The 20,877-nt window shown below is 34.4% G+C and overlaps 1 long non-coding RNA gene across 1 annotated transcript; it reads right to left on the bottom strand.

Annotated features, from left to right (window-relative positions):
• Positions 1 to 15,774: 15,774 nt before the first annotated feature.
• On the bottom strand, positions 15,775 to 16,740 carry LOC131047407 (uncharacterized). The gene is made up of 2 exons (XR_009106130.2): positions 16,358 to 16,740; positions 15,775 to 16,187 (listed from the first exon to the last, which is right to left on the bottom strand). It is a non-coding gene; the product is annotated as an uncharacterized LOC131047407 (long non-coding RNA).
• Between the last annotated feature and the right edge of the window lie 4,137 nt (positions 16,741 to 20,877).

The following is a 20,877-nucleotide window of genomic DNA, read 5'->3' as shown; positions in this document are numbered from 1 at the left end:
AAAATTTAACTTAAACACATCTAATTATGTGTTGACAGGTGGTCATTTCTTTTATATCTCCATTTCAAAATAAAGTCTCCACTGTGAGTTTCTCATAATAATATTTTTATCAGAAATTTGTATAGATCTGTACTCAGATATTAATAACTTTTGAATGATAAAATATTTGTCCAATCGCTCTGGTGAAGATTTAGAAAACTAGGTTTTCTAAAACCTGTCAAAATTTCAGCTCGATCCAACGATGAAATTGAAAGTTATGCCCCCCGTACCGAGACTGATTTTTCTGTCTCTGAAAATCTATGGTTACAGGTTGCATTAAAAACTATAAATAATATACATGTCAAAACTTGCACATGGATCACGACTTTGAGTTGCCATTTGAAGGAATGAGCTCTATTTTATGACAAAGCTCTCTTTATAATAGAGGAGGATTGTAACTCTTCATATTTTTTTTAATACCGTGAGCTATTGAAATAATTCTTTGAAAATATTATCAATTGGTATCAACATATGAATTAATAATTAAATTCATATTTCAAGAAGCCGAATCTTCCTTTTAACATGAAAGTTGGACTTTGTATGTGTTAGTGTGGCTATCTCAAAAGTCATCCAAACACTTTTACTCTCAGCTCGATGATCATTTTTTAAAAACATCCACATTCTGAACCTGTGAACTTTGAACTTTGAACTTTGAACCTTGAATCTTGAACCTTGAACCTGCGAGGTTCAAGCAAATGGTTCAAAAACACAAACTGCACCCACAGTATAATGCATTGATTTTTTTTCTTTCCATTTTTCTGCGCGTTGAACCTTGAACCTGAACCAAAAAGGTTCAATAGTTCAAGTTCAATGACTGAAAATTAAAAAGCCCAAAATTTGAACTTTGAATTTTTTGAACTTGCGTGCTTGAACCTGGGGGCTTGAACCAAAAAGATTCAAGGTTCAAGTTCAATGACAATTGTTCTTTTGGGCTACCTTAGAAAAATCTACATAACTTTTTACTGAGAGCTCCACTTCTTATGAAATTTTAACTGTAGAATAAATAAGCTCAGTAGAGCATAACCCAGAAATAATTTTTGCATATGACACAAAAAAATTGAGATTTAATTGTTTGGGCATATGGGTAACCCAAAAATAAAATAATTAAAATCTCTCAGTCGACATGGATTTTGGCCACAAAAACTGGTCATTTTAGAGAAGAGGGTGTTAAAATTATCTGTGAAAAAGGATTTTATGTCACCTTTCATAGAATTTGAAAAATAATGACTTCTTTGTGACTGACAGGTAAGGGATGTCCAAGAGGGTGCCTAAAAGTTTGAACAAAGGTGACCAACACTTTCAACATTAAAACATTAGCAATAGTTGTTTTTTAGTTGATTATGAGGCTTTAGGCACGAGCAAAAATATAAGGGTAACATTGGCTCTGATTAGGGACCAGGATTGTAAATGACTAGGAGAATCTAGAATGTCTCTAGGAGAGAAAAAGAATAGTGCCTAGCCATTGGGTAGTAGAGTCAAGACAAACATAGCATAGGGATCTTCTTGCAGAGAGAGAAGAGGCAACAAGGCAAAAATAACAAGCCAAAACCCAAACTAAAGCCTACAACAAACCCAAAACTTTCTTTGCAAATATGTACAAGGGTGGGAAAACCCCTTTACCTCAAGAAAACTTCAGGTTGCTCATGCAAAACCATTAATTGGCTAAGAGAATTATAAGTCAATGCGAAAAAGTAGTCGATAAGAAAGAAGCTTCATTCCCAACTGCCATTCTGCAACCATCGTGAGAAGAGACCGAACAACAATGTATCGTAAAATATTTTCAAATAAAATATTGGGTCCAAAAAGCCACTCTGCATTATGAATTTCTGAATCAAACTGAAATATCTTAACATTATGTTGTACATGCTGATTTAAATTTGCATCAGAACATTGTGCCAGATTGTCTAAATAATTAACCAGACTCTAAATTGAACGACCTCTATAAAGATTTTCAAAGCAACACTCATCCTCATGTGTTGGTTCTTGAGACAGAGCTGATATGACATCATTTTCAAAATAAAAAGACTCCAACATCGGGTAACTGCATGACTCTTTTAGGCACAATTTATTTTAAAAACTCTCATCACCAAATCTAAATGTTTCAAGTCTGGTTGCATATTAGATATGATAGCAGCAATAAATAATGCATTACCTTCCACTTGTTTTCTGACACCCTCATAATTTCTCAAAGACTCAGTCTGCAAGTGTCCTTCAGCATAGCTGCAAGTGAATTGAAAAGAATCATAATCCATTGGCATAACCTCTAGTTGTCCACAATTATCTATTTCTTTCTCATGTTGTCTCTTTATGCTTGTTTGATAATTTGTTGAAACTGCATCAAAAGTTCTGAATGTGAAAGATTCAAAATCAGAAGAAGAAAAACTTTCTTGAGAACTTTTGCATAATTCCTCAGTATTCATATCATCAAAAGTTGGTTTAATAACAGATATGGTTGGGCAAGCTGCCAACTCTTTTGGTTGAATAACATGATCATCTGCATCTCCAGAAAAATCAAATTCATTGACCTAAAAATAATAAACTCTTGCAATGTTAGAAGTGTCATTCTCGGTTTCAGAAGATGCTCAAAAATCCTTTCCATTAAAAACTGTTAAGTTTTGACAACAAGAAATAGATGGTGCTCGCTTTGTTTCTTTCATGACAATATTCTTTTGTAAAGGTTGCTTTCTTGGGTAAAAATTTTGATTATGAAAGTAAATTTCAGATTCCGGAACTTTCACAACACATTTACTCATGCATTTCATTCCACTCAAAATCACATCATCCTCTATCTCAACAACCTCTTTCCATTCCTCTTTTAGATTTTGCAGCTTCTTACGTTTCAAAAAAAATTGAATCTCAGGATGTAATGCAGCAATAAATACACATAATTGATTATTTTCAGTCAGTTGGCACCCATGAGGAATCTTTCCAACACACCGATTAAATCTTTCAATGAAACATCTAATGGGCTCATCTTCTTTCTCTTATATTTGAAATAAATTAGGCAGCAGATCATATGTATCAATCACAATTTTGAATCTTTCAAGAAATTTTACCTTTAAATCATTCCAGCAAGTAATGCATCCATATTCTAAATTCTGAAACCATTCTGCAGCATTTTCAATGAGGCTTCCAACAAACAATCTCACAAATACATCTTCTTCTTGCACTCTAAGAATTCCACAGGCAACAGTAACAACTTTAATATGATCATATGGATCTTGAATCTTATCTCCAGCAAACTTTGGAAAGCATTTGATTGATCTTTTAGGCAAAGTTGAATATTGTCGTAGAGCAAATGGACCAAAATGAGTCCTCCATGGCTGTGCTACAGCCAAAGCCATGATTTCAGACTAGAATTCTTCAACCAAACATAAATAGAGTCACCAATCTCCTTGCAATAGAGATGTCTTTAAAACTTGGAGAAAAAACAAAAATGACTAATCTTTTGATTTCGAATCCCCAGCAGAGTCGTCAAAATTCTGTTGGTAAACAGATTTGTCCTTCTTAAATACCTTTCAAAAATGACTCATGAATGCCCAAATTGAAAGACAAAAACTAGAACCAACTGTTGAGTCACTTGCAATGGTGAGTGCGAGTGCTCTCTAAATTTTGATATGAAGGTACAACTCCCTTCGTTGGATAAAAATGTATATTTTCTGAATATGCTTTTAACCGGAAAGCAATAAAGGCAACTAACATATGCTCATAGCCATGACACAAATGTGAATAGCAGATTTATAATGAAGTGAATGAAGACAAGTAAAACACAGTTTAATTATCCACACCCAGGAAAATACTCTTTGCAATAAGTAAAAATGCTCTAGACTCTGATCGATTCTCTCTCATGCCTCAAAAGACAAGAGGGATCAGAATACCCAGACAAAGAGTTAACAGCAGATTTCTTTCAAAATACAAATTATTTCTGAAATCAAAGTTTCAGAATCAAATGCATATACATAGTTTGATGTAACAGAAAAGACAATGAAAGGAAATTATGAGAGAGACAAAGCTCATTGTAATCAAAAGAAAATATTGACAAATCCACAGATCAACTAAATCTTCTTTATTCTATCAATGCCAAAAAATGTGAGCTCACAGACTCAACACTTCTGAAAAACAAAACTGTGCAGTCCAGAAAATAATGTTGCCTCTTCCCTTTTTACAGCAGAAAGAGAAAGAAAATAAAAGAAGAACCCTTTCTCCTTTCTTTCATTACATATATATAGCTGAGAATTTCAGTTATCAATAACTGATTCTTGAAAAGTTTATTAATTAATCTTTTCCTCTATCTTTTATCTTCATCCAACAACTCTTTTTAATTTTGTTTCAAATATTTTATCCTCCACTTTCTGAAAAATATTTGAAAAAAAATTAATTTAAACACATCTAATTATGTGTTGACAGGTGCTCATTTCTTTTATATCTCCATTTCAAAGTAAAGTCTCCACCGTGAGCTTCTCATAATAATATTTGTATCAGAAATTTGTATAGATCCGTACTCAGATATTAATAACTTTTGAACAATAAAATATTTGTTCAAACGCTCCAGTGAAGATTTAGAATATTATGTTTTCTAACACCAGTCAAAATTTTAGCCCGATCCAACAGTGCAATTGAAAGTTATGCCCACCACGCCGAGACTTATTTTTCTATCTCTGAAAATTCGTGGTTACAGGTTGCATTAAAAACTATAAACAATATACATGTCAAAACTTACACATGGATCACGACTTTGAGCTGCCATTTGAAAGAATGAGCTCTATTTTATGACAAAGCTCTCTTTATAATAGAGGAGGATTGTAACTCTTCATATTTTTTGTAACACCGTAAGCTGCTGAAACAATTCTTTGAAAATATTATCAACTGGTATCAACATATGAATTAATAATTAAATTCATATTTCAAGAAGCCGAATCTTCCTTTGTAATATGAAAGTTGGACTTTGTATGTGTTAGTGTGGCTATCTCAAAAGTCATCCAAACACTTTTATTCTCAGCTCGATAATCATTTTTTAAAAACATCCACATTCTGAACCTGTGAACTTTGAACTTTGAACTTTGAACTTTGAACCTTGAACCTTGAACCTTGAACCTTGAACCTACGAGGTTCAAACAAATGGTTCAAAAACACAAACTGCACCCACAGTATAATGCATTGATTTTTTTTCTTTCCATTTTCCTATGCGTTGAACCTTGAACCTAAACCAAAAAGGTTCAATGGTTCAAGTTCAATGACAGAAAATTACAAAGCCTGCAATTTGAACTTTGAATTTTTTGAACCTGCGGGCTTGAACCAAAAAGGTTCAAGGTTCAAGTTCAATGACAATTGTTCTGTTGGGCTGCCTTTGAAAAATCTGCATAACTTTTTACTAAGAGCTCTGTTTCTTATAAAATTTTAATTGTAGAATAAATCAGCTCAATAGAGCATAACCCAGAAATAATTTTTGCATATGACACATAAAAATTGAGATTTAATTGTTTGGGCATATGGGTAACCCAAAAATAAAACAATTAAAATCTCTCAGCCGACATGGAGTTTGGCCACAAAAACTGGTCATTTTAGAGAAGAGGGTGTTAAAATTATCTGTGCAAAAGGATTTTATGTCACCTTTCATAGAATTTGAAAAATAATAACTTCATTGTGACAGACATGTAAGGGATGTCCAAGAGGGTGCCTAAAAGTTTGAACAAAGGTGACCAACACTTTCAACATTAAAACATTAGCAATAGTTGTTTTTTAGCTGATTATGAGGCTTTAGGCACGAGCAAAAATATAAGGGTAACATTGGCTCTGATTGGGGACCAGGACTATAAATGACTAGGAGAATCCAAAATGTCTCTAGGAGACAAAAAGAATAGTGCCTAGCCATTGGGTAGCAGAGTCAAGACAAACATAGCACAGGGATCTTCTTGCAAAGAGTGAAGAGGCAACAAGGCAAAAATAACAAGCCAAAACCCAAACTAAAGCCTACAACAAACCCAAAACTTTATTTGCAAATATGTACAAGGGTGGGAAAACCCCTTTACCTCAAGAAAACTTCAGGTTGCTCATGCAAAACCATTAATTGGCTGAGAGAAATATAAGTCAGTGCAAAAAAGTAGTCGATAAGAAAGAAGCTTCATTCTTAACTGTCATTCTGCAACCACCGTGAGAAGAGACCCAACAACAATGTATTGTAAAATATTTTCAAATAAAATATTGTGTCCAAAAAGCCACTCTGCATTATGAATTTTTGAATCAAACTGAGATATCTTGACATTATGTTGTACATGCTGATTTAAATTTGCATCAGAACATTGTGCCAGATTGTCTAAATAATTAACCAGACTCTGAATTGAACGACCTCTATAAAGATTTTCAAAGCAATACTCATTCTCATGTGTTGGATCTTGAGACAGAGCTGATATAACATCATTTTCAAAATAAAAAGACTCCAGCATCGAGTAACTGCATGACTCTTTTAGGCACAATTTATTTTCAAAACTCTCATCACCAAATCTGAATGTTTCAAGGTCTGGTTGCATATTAGATATGATAGCAGCAATAAATAATGCATTACCTTCCACTTATTTTCTGACACCTTCATAATTTCTCAAAGGCTTAGTCTGTAAGTGTCCTTCACCATAGCTGCAAGTGAATTGAAAAGAATCATAATCCATTGGCATAACCTCTAGTTGTCCGCAATTATCTATTTCTTTCTCATGTTGTCTCTTTATGCTTGTTTGATAATTTGTTGAAATTGCATCAAAAGTTCTAAATGTGAAAGATTCAAAATCAGAAGAAGAAAAATTTTCTTGAGAACTTTTGCATAATTCCTCAGTATTCATATCATCAAAAGTTGGTTTAATAACAGATATGGTTGGGCAAGCTGCCAACTCTTTTGGTTAAATAACATGATCATCTGCATCTCCAGAAAAATCAAATCCATTGACCTGAAAATAATAAACTCTTGCAATGTTAGAAGCGTCGTTCTCGGTTTCAAAAGATGCTCGAAAATCTTTTCCGTTAAAAACTGTTAAGTTTTGACAACAAGAAATAGATGGTGCTCGCTTTGTTTCTTTCATGACAATATTCTTTTTTAAAGGTTGCTTTCTTGGGTAAAAATTTTGATTATGAAAGTAAATTTTAGATTCCGGAACTTTCACAACACATTTACTCATGCATTTCATTCCACTCAGAATCACATCATCCTCTATCTCAACAACCTCTTTCTGTGCCTCTTTTAGATTTTGTAGCTTCTTACGTTTTAACAAAAACTGAATCTCAGGATGTAATGCAGCAATAAATACACATAATTGATTATTTTCAGTCGGTTGGCACCCATGAGGAATCTTTCCAACACACCGATTAAATCTTTCAATGAAACTTCTAATGGGCTCATCTTCTTTCTTTTGTATTTGAAATAAATTAAGCAGCAGATCATATGTATCAATCACAATTTTGAATCTTTCAAAAAAAATTACCTTTAAATCATTCCAGTAGGTAATGCATCCATATTCTAAATTCTGAAACCATTCTGCAGCATTTTCAATGAGGCTTCCAACAAACAATCTCACAAATACATCTTCTTCTTGCACTCCAAGAATTCCACAGGCAACAGTAACAACTTTAATATGATCATATGGATCTTGAATCTTATCTCCAGCAAACTTTGGAAAGCATTTGATTGATCTTTTAGGCAAAGTTGAATATTGCGGTAAAGCAAATGGACCAAAATGAGTCCCCCATGGCTGTGCTACAGCCAAAGCCATGATTTCGGACTGGAATTCTTCAACCAGACATAAATAGAGTCACCAATCTCCTTGTAACAAAGATGTCTTTAAAACTTGGAGAAAAAATAAAAATGACTGATCTTTTGATTTCGAATCCCCAGCAGAGTCGTCAAAAATCTGTTGGTAAACAGATTTGTCCTTCTTAAATACGTTTCAAAAATGACTCATGAATGCCCAAATTGAAAGACAAAAACTAGAACCAACAATTGAGTCACTTGCAATGGTGAGTGCGAGTGCTCTCTGAATTTTGATATGAAGGTACAGCTCCCTTCGTTGGATAAAAATGTATATTTTTTGAATATGTTTTTAACCGAAAAGTAATAAAGGCAACTAACATATGCTCATAGCCATAACACAAATGCGAATAGCAGATTTACAATGAAGTGAATGAAGACAAGTAAAACACAGTTTAATTATCCACACCCAGAAAAATACTCTTTCCAATAAGTAAAAATGCTCTAGACTCTAATCGATTCTCTCTCATGCCTCAAAGGACAAGGGGGATCAGAATACCCAGACAAAGAGAACAACAGATTTATTTCCAAATACAAATTATTTCTGAAATCAAAGTTTCAGAATCAAATACATATACATAGTTTGATGTAACAGAAAAGACAATGAAAGGAAATTACGAGAGAGACAAAGTTCATTGTAATCAAAAGAAAATATTGACAAATCCATAGATCAACAAAATCTTTTTTATTCTATCAATGCCAAAAAATGTGAGCTCACAAACTCAACACTTCTGAAAAACAAAACTATGCAGTCCAAAAAATAATACTGCTTCTTCCCTTTTTACAGCAGAAAGAGAAAGAAAATAAAAGAAGAACCCTTTCTCCTTTCTTTCATTACATATATATAGCTGAGAATTTCAATTATCAATTCTGATTCTTGAAAAGATTATTAATTAATTTTTTCCTTTATCTTCTATCTTCTTCCAACAACTCTTTTTAATTTTGTTTCAAATATTTTATCCTCCACTTTCTGAAAAATATTTGAAGAAAATTTAATTTAAACACATCTAATTATGTGTTGACAGGTGGTCATTTCTTTTATATCTCCATTTCAAAGTAAAGTCTCCACCGTGAGCTTCTCATAATAATATTTTTATCAAAAATTTGTATAGATCCATACTCAGATATTAATAACTTTTGAACGAAAAAATATTTGTCCAATCACTCCGGTGACGATTTAGAAGACTAGGTTTTCTAAGTTTTCTAAAACCTGTCAAAATTTCAGCCCGATCCAACGGTGAAATTGAAAGTTATGCCCATCGCACCAAGACTTATTTTTCTATCTCTGAAAATCCGTGGTTATAGGTTGCATTAAAAACTATAAACAATATACATGTCAAAACTTGCACATGGATCACGACTTTGAGCTGCCATTTGAAGGAATGAGCTCTATTTTATAACAAAGCTCTCTTTATAATAGAGGAGGATTGTAACTCTTCATATTTTTTGTAATACCGTGAGCTGCTGAAACAATTCTTTGAAAATATTATCAACTGGTATTAACATATGAATTAATAATTAAATTCATATTTCAAGAAGCCGAATCTTCCTTTGTAACATGAAAGTTGGACTTTGTATGTGTTAGTGTGGCTATCTCAAAAGTCATCCAAACACTTTTACTATCAGTTCGATGATCATTTTTTAAAAACATCCACATTCTGAACCTGTGAACTTTAAACTTTGAACTTTGAACCTTGAACATTGAACCTTGAACCTTGAACGATTTATAAAACTAAGTTTTCTAAAACCTGTCAAACTTTCAGCCCGATCCAACAATGAAATTGAAAGTTATGCCCATCGCACCAAGACTTATTTTTCTGTCTCTGAAAATCCGTGGTTATAGGTTGCATTAAAAACTATAAACAATATACATGTCAAAACTTGCACATGGATCACGACTTTGAGCTGCCATTTGAAGGAATGAGCTCTATTTTATGACAAAGCTCTCTTTATAATAGAGGAGGATTGTAACTCTTCATATTTTTTGTAATACCGTGAGCTGCTGAAACAATTCTTTGAAAATATTATCAACTGGTATTAACATATGAATTAATAATTAAATTCATATTTCAAGAAGCCGAATCTTCCTTTGTAACATGAAAGTTGGACTTTGTATGTGTTAGTGCGGCTATCTCAAAAGTCATCCAAACACTTTTACTATCAGTTCGATGATCATTTTTTAAAAACATCCACATTCTGAACCTGTGAACTTTGAACCTTGAACCTTGAACCTTGAACCTGCGAGGTTCAAGCAAATGGTTCAAAAACACAAACTGCACCCACATTATAATGCATTGATTTTTTTTCTTTCCATTTTCCTGCGCATTGAACCTTGAACCAGAACCAAAAAGGCTCAATGGTTCAAGTTCAATGACCGAAAATTACAAAGCCCGAAATTTGAACTTTGAATTTTTTGAACTTGCACGCTTGAACCTGCGGGCTTGAACCAAAAAGATTCAAGGTTCAAGTTCAATGACAATTGTTCTTTTGGGCTGCCTTAGAAAAATCTGCATAACTTTTTATTAAGAACTCTGTTTCTTATGAAATTTTAACTATAGAATTAATCAGCTCAGTAGAGCATAACGCAGAAATGATTTTTGCATATGACACATAAAAATTGAGATTTAATTGTTTGGGAATATGGGTAACCCACAAATAAAACAATTAAAATATCCCAGCCAACATGGAGTTTGGCCACAAAAAACTGGTCATTTTAGAGAAGAGGGTGTTAAAATTATCTGTGCAAAAGGATTTTATGTCACCTTTCATAGAATTTGAAAAATAATGACTTCTTTGTGACTGACAGGTAAGGGATGTCCAAGAGGGTGCCTAAAAGTTTGAACAAAGGTGACCAACACTTTCAACATTAAAACATTAGCAAAAGTTGTTTTTTAGCTGATTATGAGGCTTTAGGCACGAGCAAAAATATAAGGGTAACATTGGCTCTGATTGGGGACCGGGACTGTAAATGACTAGGAGAATCCAGAATGTCTCTAGGAGAGAAAAAGAATAGCGCCTAGCCATTGGGTAGCAGAGTCAAGACAAACATAGCACAGGGATCTTCTTGCAGAGAGAGAAGAGGCAACAAGGCAAAAATAACAAGCCAAAACCCAAACTAAAGCCTACAACAAACCCAAAACTTTCTTTGCAAATATGTACAAGGGTGGGAAAACCCCTTTACCTCAAAAAAACTTCAAGTTGCTCATGCAAAACCATTAATTGGCTGAGAGAAATATAAGTCAGTGCGAAAAAGTAGTCGATAAGAAAGAAGCTTCATTCCCAACTGCCATTCTGCAACCACCATGAGAAGAGACCCAACAAGAATGTATTGTAAAATATTTTCAAGTAAAATATTGGGTCCAAAAAGCCACTCTGCATTATGAATTTTTGAATCAAACTGAGATATCTTGACATTATGTTATACATGCTGATTTAAATTTGCATCAGAACATTGTGTCAGATTGTCTAAATAATTAACCAGACTCTGAATTGAACAACCTCTATAAAGATTTTCAAAGCAACACTCATCCTCATGTGTTGGTTCTTGAGACAGAGCTGATATGACATCATTTTCAAAATAAAAAGACTCCAGCATCAGGTAACTGCATGACTCTTTTAGGCACAATTTATTTTCAAAACTCTCATCACCAAATCTGAATGTTTCAAGGTCTGGCTGTTTTCTGACACCCTCATAATTTCTCAAAGGCTCAGTCTGCAAGTGTCCTTCACCATAGCTGCAAGTGAATTGAAAAGAATCATAATCCATTAGCATAACCTCTAGTTGTCCACAATTGTCTATTTCTTTCTAATGTTCTCTTTATGCTTGTTTGATAATTTGTTGAAACTGCATCAAAAGTTTTAAATGTGAAAGATTCAAAATCAGAAGAAGAAAAATTTTCTTGAGAACTTTTGCATAATTCCTCATTATTCATATCATCAAAAGTTGGTTTAATAACAGATATGGCTGGGCAAGCTACCAACTCTTTTGGTTGAATAACATGATCATCTGCATCTCCAAAAAAATCAAATTCATTGACCTGGAAATAATAAACTCTTGCAATGTTAGAAGTGTCATTCTCGGTTTCAGAAGATGCTCGAAAATCCTTTCCATTAAAAACTATTAAGTTTTGACAACAAGAAATAGATGGTGCTCGCTTTGTTTCTTTCATGACAATATTCTTTTGTAAAGGTTGTTGTCTTGGGTAAAAATTTTGACTATGAAAGTAAATTTCAGATTCCGGAACTTTCACAACACATTTACTCATGCATTTCATTCCACTCAAAATCACATCATCCTCTATCTCAACCACCTCTTTCCGTGCCTCTTTTAGATTTTGCAACTTCTTACGTTTCAACAAAAACTGAATCTCAGGATGTAATACAGCAATAAATACACAAAATTGATTATTTTCAGTCAGTTGGCACCCATGAGGAATCTTTCCAACACACCACTATTATTGATTGATGTTTATAATTGAAATCCATAAACTCGTCACCATAATCAAGGGGGCGAGACCTTCAAGATCCACATGGTCAAGTGGTAGACTTGTTATCCTTGATGGTTTGTAAGAGTGATGAAAAACCATTTTATGGGCTTGGAGAGTTATTAGTTTTATTTTTCAATTGGACATTTTGTTATTAATAAGGTATACAATTTAAGTGTAATTGTTACTTTTGAGAAAGAAGATGATCTTCACACATATAAATCTAAATTTTCAAAGGATGTGGATATGTTATTCTAATCTTATTTCTCATGTAATTTAAAGACAAAATGTATAATGGAACAAATGTGAAGGAAAAATGATTTTACATGAAAATTTAAGAATGATGCTTTATAACACTATGCATTAGATATGATGGCGTACCTTGGAAAAAAATGGCATGTCACATTCATTCCTGAATTTGATTCAAATAAATTGTGTTTGTAGGTCATTTGTATCTTTGTAAGCTTGATCTCAAAAAATAAGCTCATAGGGGAGCTTTTCATATACATGTAGGTAATCACCTCCTACTCTATGAGAAAAATTGAGCAAAAATGTTATATATCTACCATCAATCATTAAACTTCATTTATTTTACCAATTAGGATTTACTAGATAAACCAACTTTCCACAAACACATTTTAGAGAAAAGATTGAATCTAACTAAAGAAGGGTGAATAGAATTGAGTTGAAAATGATACTCTCCAAGAATTTTATCAAGCCATATGGAAACATATTAGAGCTGATTTTTATATGCTTTACTTATAAGCTTTTTGAAATGTTTCCTCAAGTCCAATTATCAAAAAAGGTTTAATCAAATTTATTCCGAAAGGGAAGAATGAAGATTCTATTGTTGAGTTGGCATCCAATTACCTTATTAAATGCTTCCTATAAAACCATTGTCAAGGCCTTGGCTATTAGAATCAAACCTGTTTTTTAGAGAATTTTGAGAGCTAAACGGACTAAATTCTTAAAAGGCAGATTTATTCTTGAAAATCTAATGTTGGATTGGGAAACTATAGGATGGGCTAAGCAATATAGTCAAATTGGACTTTGACAAAGCATATGATAGAATCCAGTGGAGTTTTATTCTTACAATGCTTCAATGGTTGGGTTTTGGACGTAAAATTCATAATCATGTTAAAATATTGTTCCAAGATGCTAATGCTCAATTGGTTATTAACAAATCCTTATCAAATCTATTTAATTTACAACATTCTATAAGACAAGTATGATCTTTATCTCCCTTTTTGCATGTTCTTATAGTTCTTCAAAAATCCAACCAATTGGAACTCATTTAAAGGTATTTTTATTCCTGAAAATGAGGTAGCTATCAATTCACATTTTGTTAATGATAGTATGTTGTTCTTGCAAAATTCAAAAGAGTTGAACAATACCCTAGGCATTCTTAATCTTTATTGTGCTATCAGTGGCTCTAAACTTGCTCATAACAAGACTGAATTTCTAATGAGTAAAAATGATTCTATACCACATTGGATTCCTAAGGAATGGATGCAAATTAAGCATCACGAGATAACTAGATAGATTGGTATTGCTTTTGGCATGAGGGTACCTCTATATAAAATGTGGGAATAGTTTTTGAACAAACTCAAAAAATAAGTTGTTCAACTGTAGTATAAGTACTTATCTTAAGTGGCAAAATTCAAGTTGCTAATAGAATCTTTATTGCCACCCATGTGTATTATTCATCAGACTAGATGCTATCTAAGAATAGATTCAAAGAATTGAACAAACTAATTAGAAGATTCCTTTGGTCAAAGTGGGATGTTAATGCTAGATTTATTGCTTCTTCTTAGTCTCATTGATCTTAAAACTCAAGGTGTCTGCCTTGTTGCAAAGTGGATTGTTAGAATCCTTGTTCGCTATTGTATAATGAAAGCTTCTATCAAAAAGAAGTGGCAAACAATTAATTGGTTATGTCTCCCTTCTTCAAAATCAAAGTTTCCTTCCCTTTACAATCAATTTGGATTTCAGATTTGGAAATCAAAAGCTAATTTTGACAGGTTCTCGCTTGGAAAAGTTTACATTGCAAGCTAACCGTAGGGATAGATTAAAATGTATGGCTTGAAAAATTTTACGTGGCAAGCTAAACTTGATGGGGATGGATTAAAATGTATGTATTCTTTATAAACTTGATGGGGATGGATTAAAATACGTGGCAAGCTAAACTTGATGGGGATGGATTAAAATGTATGTATTCTTTATAAACTTGATGGGGATGGATTAAAATGTATGTATTATTTTTAAATAAATATAGATTTTTTTTTTTAATTTTATAAAAAAATTATTAATTACTTTATAATAATAGTTATAATTTCAAATTAGTTTATAAAATTAATAATTCATTATCTACACATCTCACATCTCTCTTTTTCTCTCCCTCTATCAAAGTCATATATAAATATATATCTTGATAGAGGGAGAGAAAAAGAGAGATGCGAGATATGTAGATAATGAATTACTAACTTTACAAAAAATTATTAATAAAAATTTTATAAAATGTTACAAATATATATATATTTATTTAAAAAATATAAATAAATAATAAATTATATTTAATATTTTAATTAATATTATATATTAAAATTATAATTTATTTAAGCATAATATATAATAATGATTATAAATCTAATTAAATATAAAATACAAATAAATAATAAAAGAAAATTTAATAATTATATCAAATAATATTTAATTAGATTTTCCAAGAAAATAGATTGTAATCAGAGATAAACCCACTTAAAAATAAATATTTTTCTTAATTAGATTTTATTTCAATCTTAAATGAATTAAATAATTTAAATTCTATTATTAAATTTATTATTCAAAAATTTCAAATAATTTTAAATGTTGATTAACTGAACTAATTGAATAAATGCAATAATATCCCTTCCAAGAAAATAGATTGAAAACAGAGATAAACCCACTCGAAACAATTCATACTACTTATCAATTTAAATCATTTTCATGTAATAAAACACTAAAGAAAAAAAAACTATTAATGATACAGTTAATTTTCAGACAATTTTTTAGATGGGCAAAAACAACATTTTTGGGATGATATGACAGCAATGGGATGCAACCATGAAAATGATCTTTCAGATGTGAAAAACAATATTTTGAGATGATATTTACACCAATAGAAGCATAGCATGAGAAAAGCATTTTTAGGGTTTCAGATGTACAAAATCAACAATTTTTGACAAGATATACAATATACATTTTTGGGTATGTTATAACAGCAATGAGATGCAGATGTAGTAACAGAAATGTAATGCAGATATTATAAGATGCAGGATATGAAACCACAACGTATTTTAGAATGATATGACAGCAACAGGATGTACAAACTGTACAGGAGTGCTGCTGTTTGTGTGCAGATTAGGAACTTCCCCCAAATTAAATACCTCAATAAAGATGAGGATTTACCATGAGAAACAGACATGGAGCTAAGCTATGTTAATATCAACTATTAAAATGAACTAATTTAATCGTCATTATTGAGACCACCTTCACTGCAGCCACATGCATTAACCAGTGAAGACACAAACCACCATCTACAGGTATCACTTATAATCAGCTTGGAAAGGCGGGCAAAAACAAGCATCAACAGTAAATAGAAAGATCCAACGAAGATCTAAAAGAAGAGATTAGAAATTGAATAAAGCTTCGGAGCCCCTGTTTTGGAGAATATGCTATTCCAGGCTCCAGTAAACAGCTTCGACCTCTTAACATTATTAAAATCTTCTACTCATGGAAACCCCTTCGCCCTTTTAGTATTATACCCAGCCGCAGGGCTTACATAATGTTATAGCCTCCAGTTTAAACAGGAATCGGCCAAACTACAAACCTACTTCCTGTCCAATTAATTAACAGGACATAGCAGGAATCGTGCAGATCGATCCCCATGAAAACACAGGAATATGAAGAGAAATAACTAGATTCAGAAAATCATGATATTGCAACGAGGAAACCTAAAGAAAGAGAAAGGTCAAAAAATGAAGGCCACTGAAACAATTCATCTTACCTCCTCATTACAGATTTCCACACTTGAATCGCAATCAAAAGCCAAAAGAATACAAAAGCTAGGGTTAATCAATTCAAACAAAATTTTGAATAAAGCAGGCCCTCAGAATCAGAGTATTTGGGTTAATCTGAAAATGATGCAGCGGCTTTTAAGCCCTTATCATTATTTCAATTTCCTCCTTGGGCAGAAGCATTCCTCAACAAACAAAGTCACACAAGACCTAAACATTCCTTTCAGAGAAAAGGGTAATGAAAAATCTACCTGTCCGGATCGTGGAAAAATGATACCCAGAGCTTGAAGTTGAAACGCGCTATCCAATATATAGAAACCCTAGAATTTCTAGGGTTCGAATCTACGGCCAGAAATTCATCTAAACACACTGTGGTTTTAGGTCAAGGGCTCGAAAGTAGAAGCATCGGGTGTGTGAACACTTCGAAAAGTACAATAATTAAGGAAAACCTTTCTCTCTCTTGGCAAAAATATTATTAAATTGTATTTTCTTCGATACAAAAAAAAAAAAATAGGAGAAATGGAACACTTCAATATTGTGATGGTGAAAAAATTTATATTTTTTTTATTTGTTTTAGGTAATATTATTGTATTTTTTTAATAAAAAAAATATTATTATAAAATTCAATTAATCAATTGTTTTGTAGTTTTTTTTATATTATAAATCGAGAGACCAAAAAAGATGTTTATACAGATGAGTTCAGGGGAGGCAAGGCCTCAACAGTGAAACCAAAAAGAACTAGACGAGAGCCATATACAATGTACTAAAAGAAAGCTCCAAAATAAAGTTGTACTTGTTGCCATAAGGAACTAGAGGAGGATTTCATCCTGGTCTTCCAACCATGTGGTCCACCCCTGTGGTCCTTCCATCCAGACCACCTTCTTCCTTTCCATGATTTGTATGCACATGTCAACCCTGTTGAAGGGCGGAGTTCTGGTATCTTGGAGTTCTTTAATCAGTTTCTTAACTGCACTCTCGAAAGCAGTTTGATTTTCTGCGATCCTTGCCCATTCATAACCATCTTGCATCTCGTATATAAACATGGTGGCTCGACCTTCTTTGAGGAACCGTAAGAGTTTGTTTCGTTCAACATTCATCACGAAGCAAACCTGTACAACAATTTTATAATGTGTTAGTTTTTTAAAAAAATGAGTAAGTTCCCTAGGACTACCTTGGAACTTCTCCTCCTTTCTGAGTTTCCAAATAAACCAAACGATAAAAGAGGACAAAATTTGCCAGATTAAGTTAGCATCCTTTTTAAGATTATGGACGAAACCAGTAACTATATCATAAGTAAAGACATGCTTAGTAACGGATATTCCAAACATTAACCAGATCTCCCTAGCAAAAGGGCAGTCAAGGAAGATGTGCCGAGTGGATTCAGATTTATTGCATACAGAACAAAGATCATATGCAGCTAGATTATTCCTAATAGGCAATCTATCCAGTAAGAGCTGCCATATGAAACACTTGATCTTAGGGGGGATGGGAGATTTCCAAAGGTTCTCAAAGGTTTTATACTAGGTGGTAGGGCTAAGGTGGACATTCCATAGGGTGTTGACATGGTCGATCATAGAGGTGTCTTGGTTAAGCAGGTTGTAGATAGCTTTGGATTTAATTTTAAGGAGGGGGGAACCATCCTTCCAAAGGAATGAGAGGTACCTATGGGTGTCGACATGAGTGTTCTTAGGGAGATTGAGGGTGTTACAGGCATTCTTAATCATATTGTAGGTCTGCTTATGCGAAGCGGGGAGATTAAATTTACTACTAAGTTCCTCCCAGGTGATGAGGTTGTCATTCTCTAGGATATCCATAAGATACTTGATCCCCTTATTATGCCAGAATCTAACAGAACAACCTTGGGTTAAGGCCAGTGGCTTAGAGTTGTGGTGGAGGTTCCACCAAATCGACCTTTCACCATGTATAGTATTGTCACAGTCAATACTAGAGTTGTAGATAAGTCTATGCACATGCTCCCAGGCTTTCCAGATGGACTTAAAGACCCAGGTGCCTTGGACAGACACCGAGAAACTTCCAGCAAGTAGATCACTGAGTGGGAGGGCTTTCCATGATTTGGCAACCTTTGGGAATCCATTTTGAATGTTGTTTCTGATAAGAATCTTCCAAGGTTCTTGCCCATCTAGTGCATGAAATATCCATTTGGCGGCAAGGGAGATTCTTTGCAGCTTAAGATCCTTAAGGCCCAAACCTCCAAGTTTTTTATCTAAGTGGCACCAGGCACATTTTACCGCATGGGCCTTTCTTTTTCCCTTACCATCAGACCAGAGAAAGCGCTTGATAGCCTTTTGAATTTCATAAATTTGATAGTTGTTGAACATCCAAACCGAAGAGTAGTAGATGTTGTATGAGGATAGGATTTTTTGACATACTTGAACCCTACCTGCTAGGGAGAGGATCCTATTGTCCCACTTGTTGAGCTTCTTATCAATTTTCCCCTTAACCCAGGTCCACATGTCCCGAAGAGAGGGGGGGATAGAGAAGGGGATACTGATATATTTGACAATCATGTTGGGTCCTCCCCATGAGTACCCATCTTGTTGTAGCCAGTCTGGAGGTTCATCCTTCCAGCCAAGTAAAATAGATTTAGAGCTAGAGATCCTGGCTCCAGAGGCTTTACTGAAGGTGTCGATTTTTAGGTTGAGGGAATCTATGTTTTGCCTGGAGAGCTCCAGGAAAAGAGAGGTATCATTAGCAAATTGGATATTCAGCAATTCAGAGTTATCTGGCAGCGCGATGCCATGGACTCTAGGAGATAGAGTATCATCTCTAAGGAGATAGAAGAGGGCATCTGAGGCAATAACAAATAGAGCAGGAGCAAGAGGGCAGCCCTGCCTTATGGATCTAGAGAGAGGAATAGGCTGGGATAGGGTTCCATTAACTTCAATCATGGCGGAAGCATCTTTGAGGAGAATTCGGACATAGTCACAAAACTCGTTAGGGAAGCCAAAAGCTCGAAGCATGATGAGGATGAAATCCCACTCGACTCTGTCATAGGCTTTCTCAAAGTCCACAAGGAACATGGCAGCGTCCTGGTTAGAGGTTCTAGCCCATTCCATGGATTCCCAGCTAGTGACAAGGTTTTCCAATATGTACCTACCTTTAATGAATCCAGTTTGCGTAGAGCAAATGAATTTTGGAAGAATCTTTTCAAGGCGGGTAGCTAAGGCTTTGGCAAGGATTTTATAGGAGACGATGAGGAGGGTGATTGGCTTCCAGTTCTTAATGAGTGCTTTGTCTCCATCTTTAGGGATGAGTTTAACAATACCTTTATTTATGAATTCCCCTAGAGTGCCATTATCAAGAGCTTCATTGTATATGTCATAGAGGTCATGCGTGACCCAATCAAGATTGGCTTTGTAGAGCTCCACAGGGAGACCATCGGGGCCTGGGGCCTTATTATCCTTGAGGGCTTTAATGGCATCGGCAATTTCTTGTATAGAGATCCTGGCTTTGAGGAGGAGAGCATCACCATCAGAGATCCTTTTAGGGATGATGGTACTACATTTGTGTCGAGCCTCTTTCGAGGCCTCATTATCTTCTGAGGTAAAGAGAGTTCTATAGAACATTTTGAAGGCCTCTTTGATATCATTGAGATCCAGGAGTTCCTTGTTGTCTACAGTTATTCTATCAATTTTTTCCCTGTTTTGTTTCTGCTTAAGGAGGTTAAAGAAGATTTTGGAGCCTTTATCTCCGAATTAGAGCCAATGGTTGCGGGCTCTAATGAAGGCTCCCCTGATTTTGACCTGCTGGTGCTTTCTGAGGATGTCTCTGGCTTTAGAGACATGTTTGGCCAAGGTGGGGGAGGAGGGGTTAGTCTGAATATCCTGCTCTAGGGATTGGAGGCGAAGGGTGAGAGTTTTTTCTATGGCTCTAGAGTCCTTGGCTTTCTTTTGGCCAATGGTTTGGAGTACTTTCTGCCAGGAGGAGACATTCCTTGTCCACCTGAGAGTGCAGGATTGGGGAGGCTGAGGCTGAAAGTTAAAGAACCTGACCACCTTAAGGGCACCTAGAACATCTTGGTCTTTGAGGAGGGAGATGTTGAGAATAAATTTCTTGCTACAGGGGTTGCTGATGGGGATAGCATTCCTAGTGTTAATGACCGCAAGGATAGGGAAATGGTCAGAAAGGGTAATTGATAGGACAACAACCGCACTCCCCAAGTGGTTAGGGGAGAAGGAGAAGAAGTCGTTGTTAGCATAAAATCTGTCCAGTCTGGAGTAAATACGATTGGAGCCTTGTTGAAAATTGCACCAAGTGTACCATAAGTTAGAAGCAACAGTTTTAGTGCCCTCGAGGGGGTCAAATAACTGGAGTTTTTGTTTAAGTTTGTCCCAGTGGGGTTTTTCTGCATTTTTCCATTCAAAAGGAAGTCCCCCAACCTTGTCATCTTGATGCTCAGTCATATTGAAGTCACCAGCCACTATCTAGGGGATACTTGGGAGGGAAGTCGGCCAGATCCAAAGGGACACTCTTTCCTTGTAGTCATTAG

The sequence above is a fragment of the Cryptomeria japonica genome, chromosome 2 (assembly GCF_030272615.1).
Source record: "Cryptomeria japonica chromosome 2, Sugi_1.0, whole genome shotgun sequence".
Classification (NCBI taxonomy): Eukaryota; Viridiplantae; Streptophyta; class Pinopsida; order Cupressales; family Cupressaceae; genus Cryptomeria; species Cryptomeria japonica.
The sequence above is the reverse complement of the archived record's forward strand: the minus strand, read 5'-3'. Positions and strand labels throughout refer to the sequence as shown.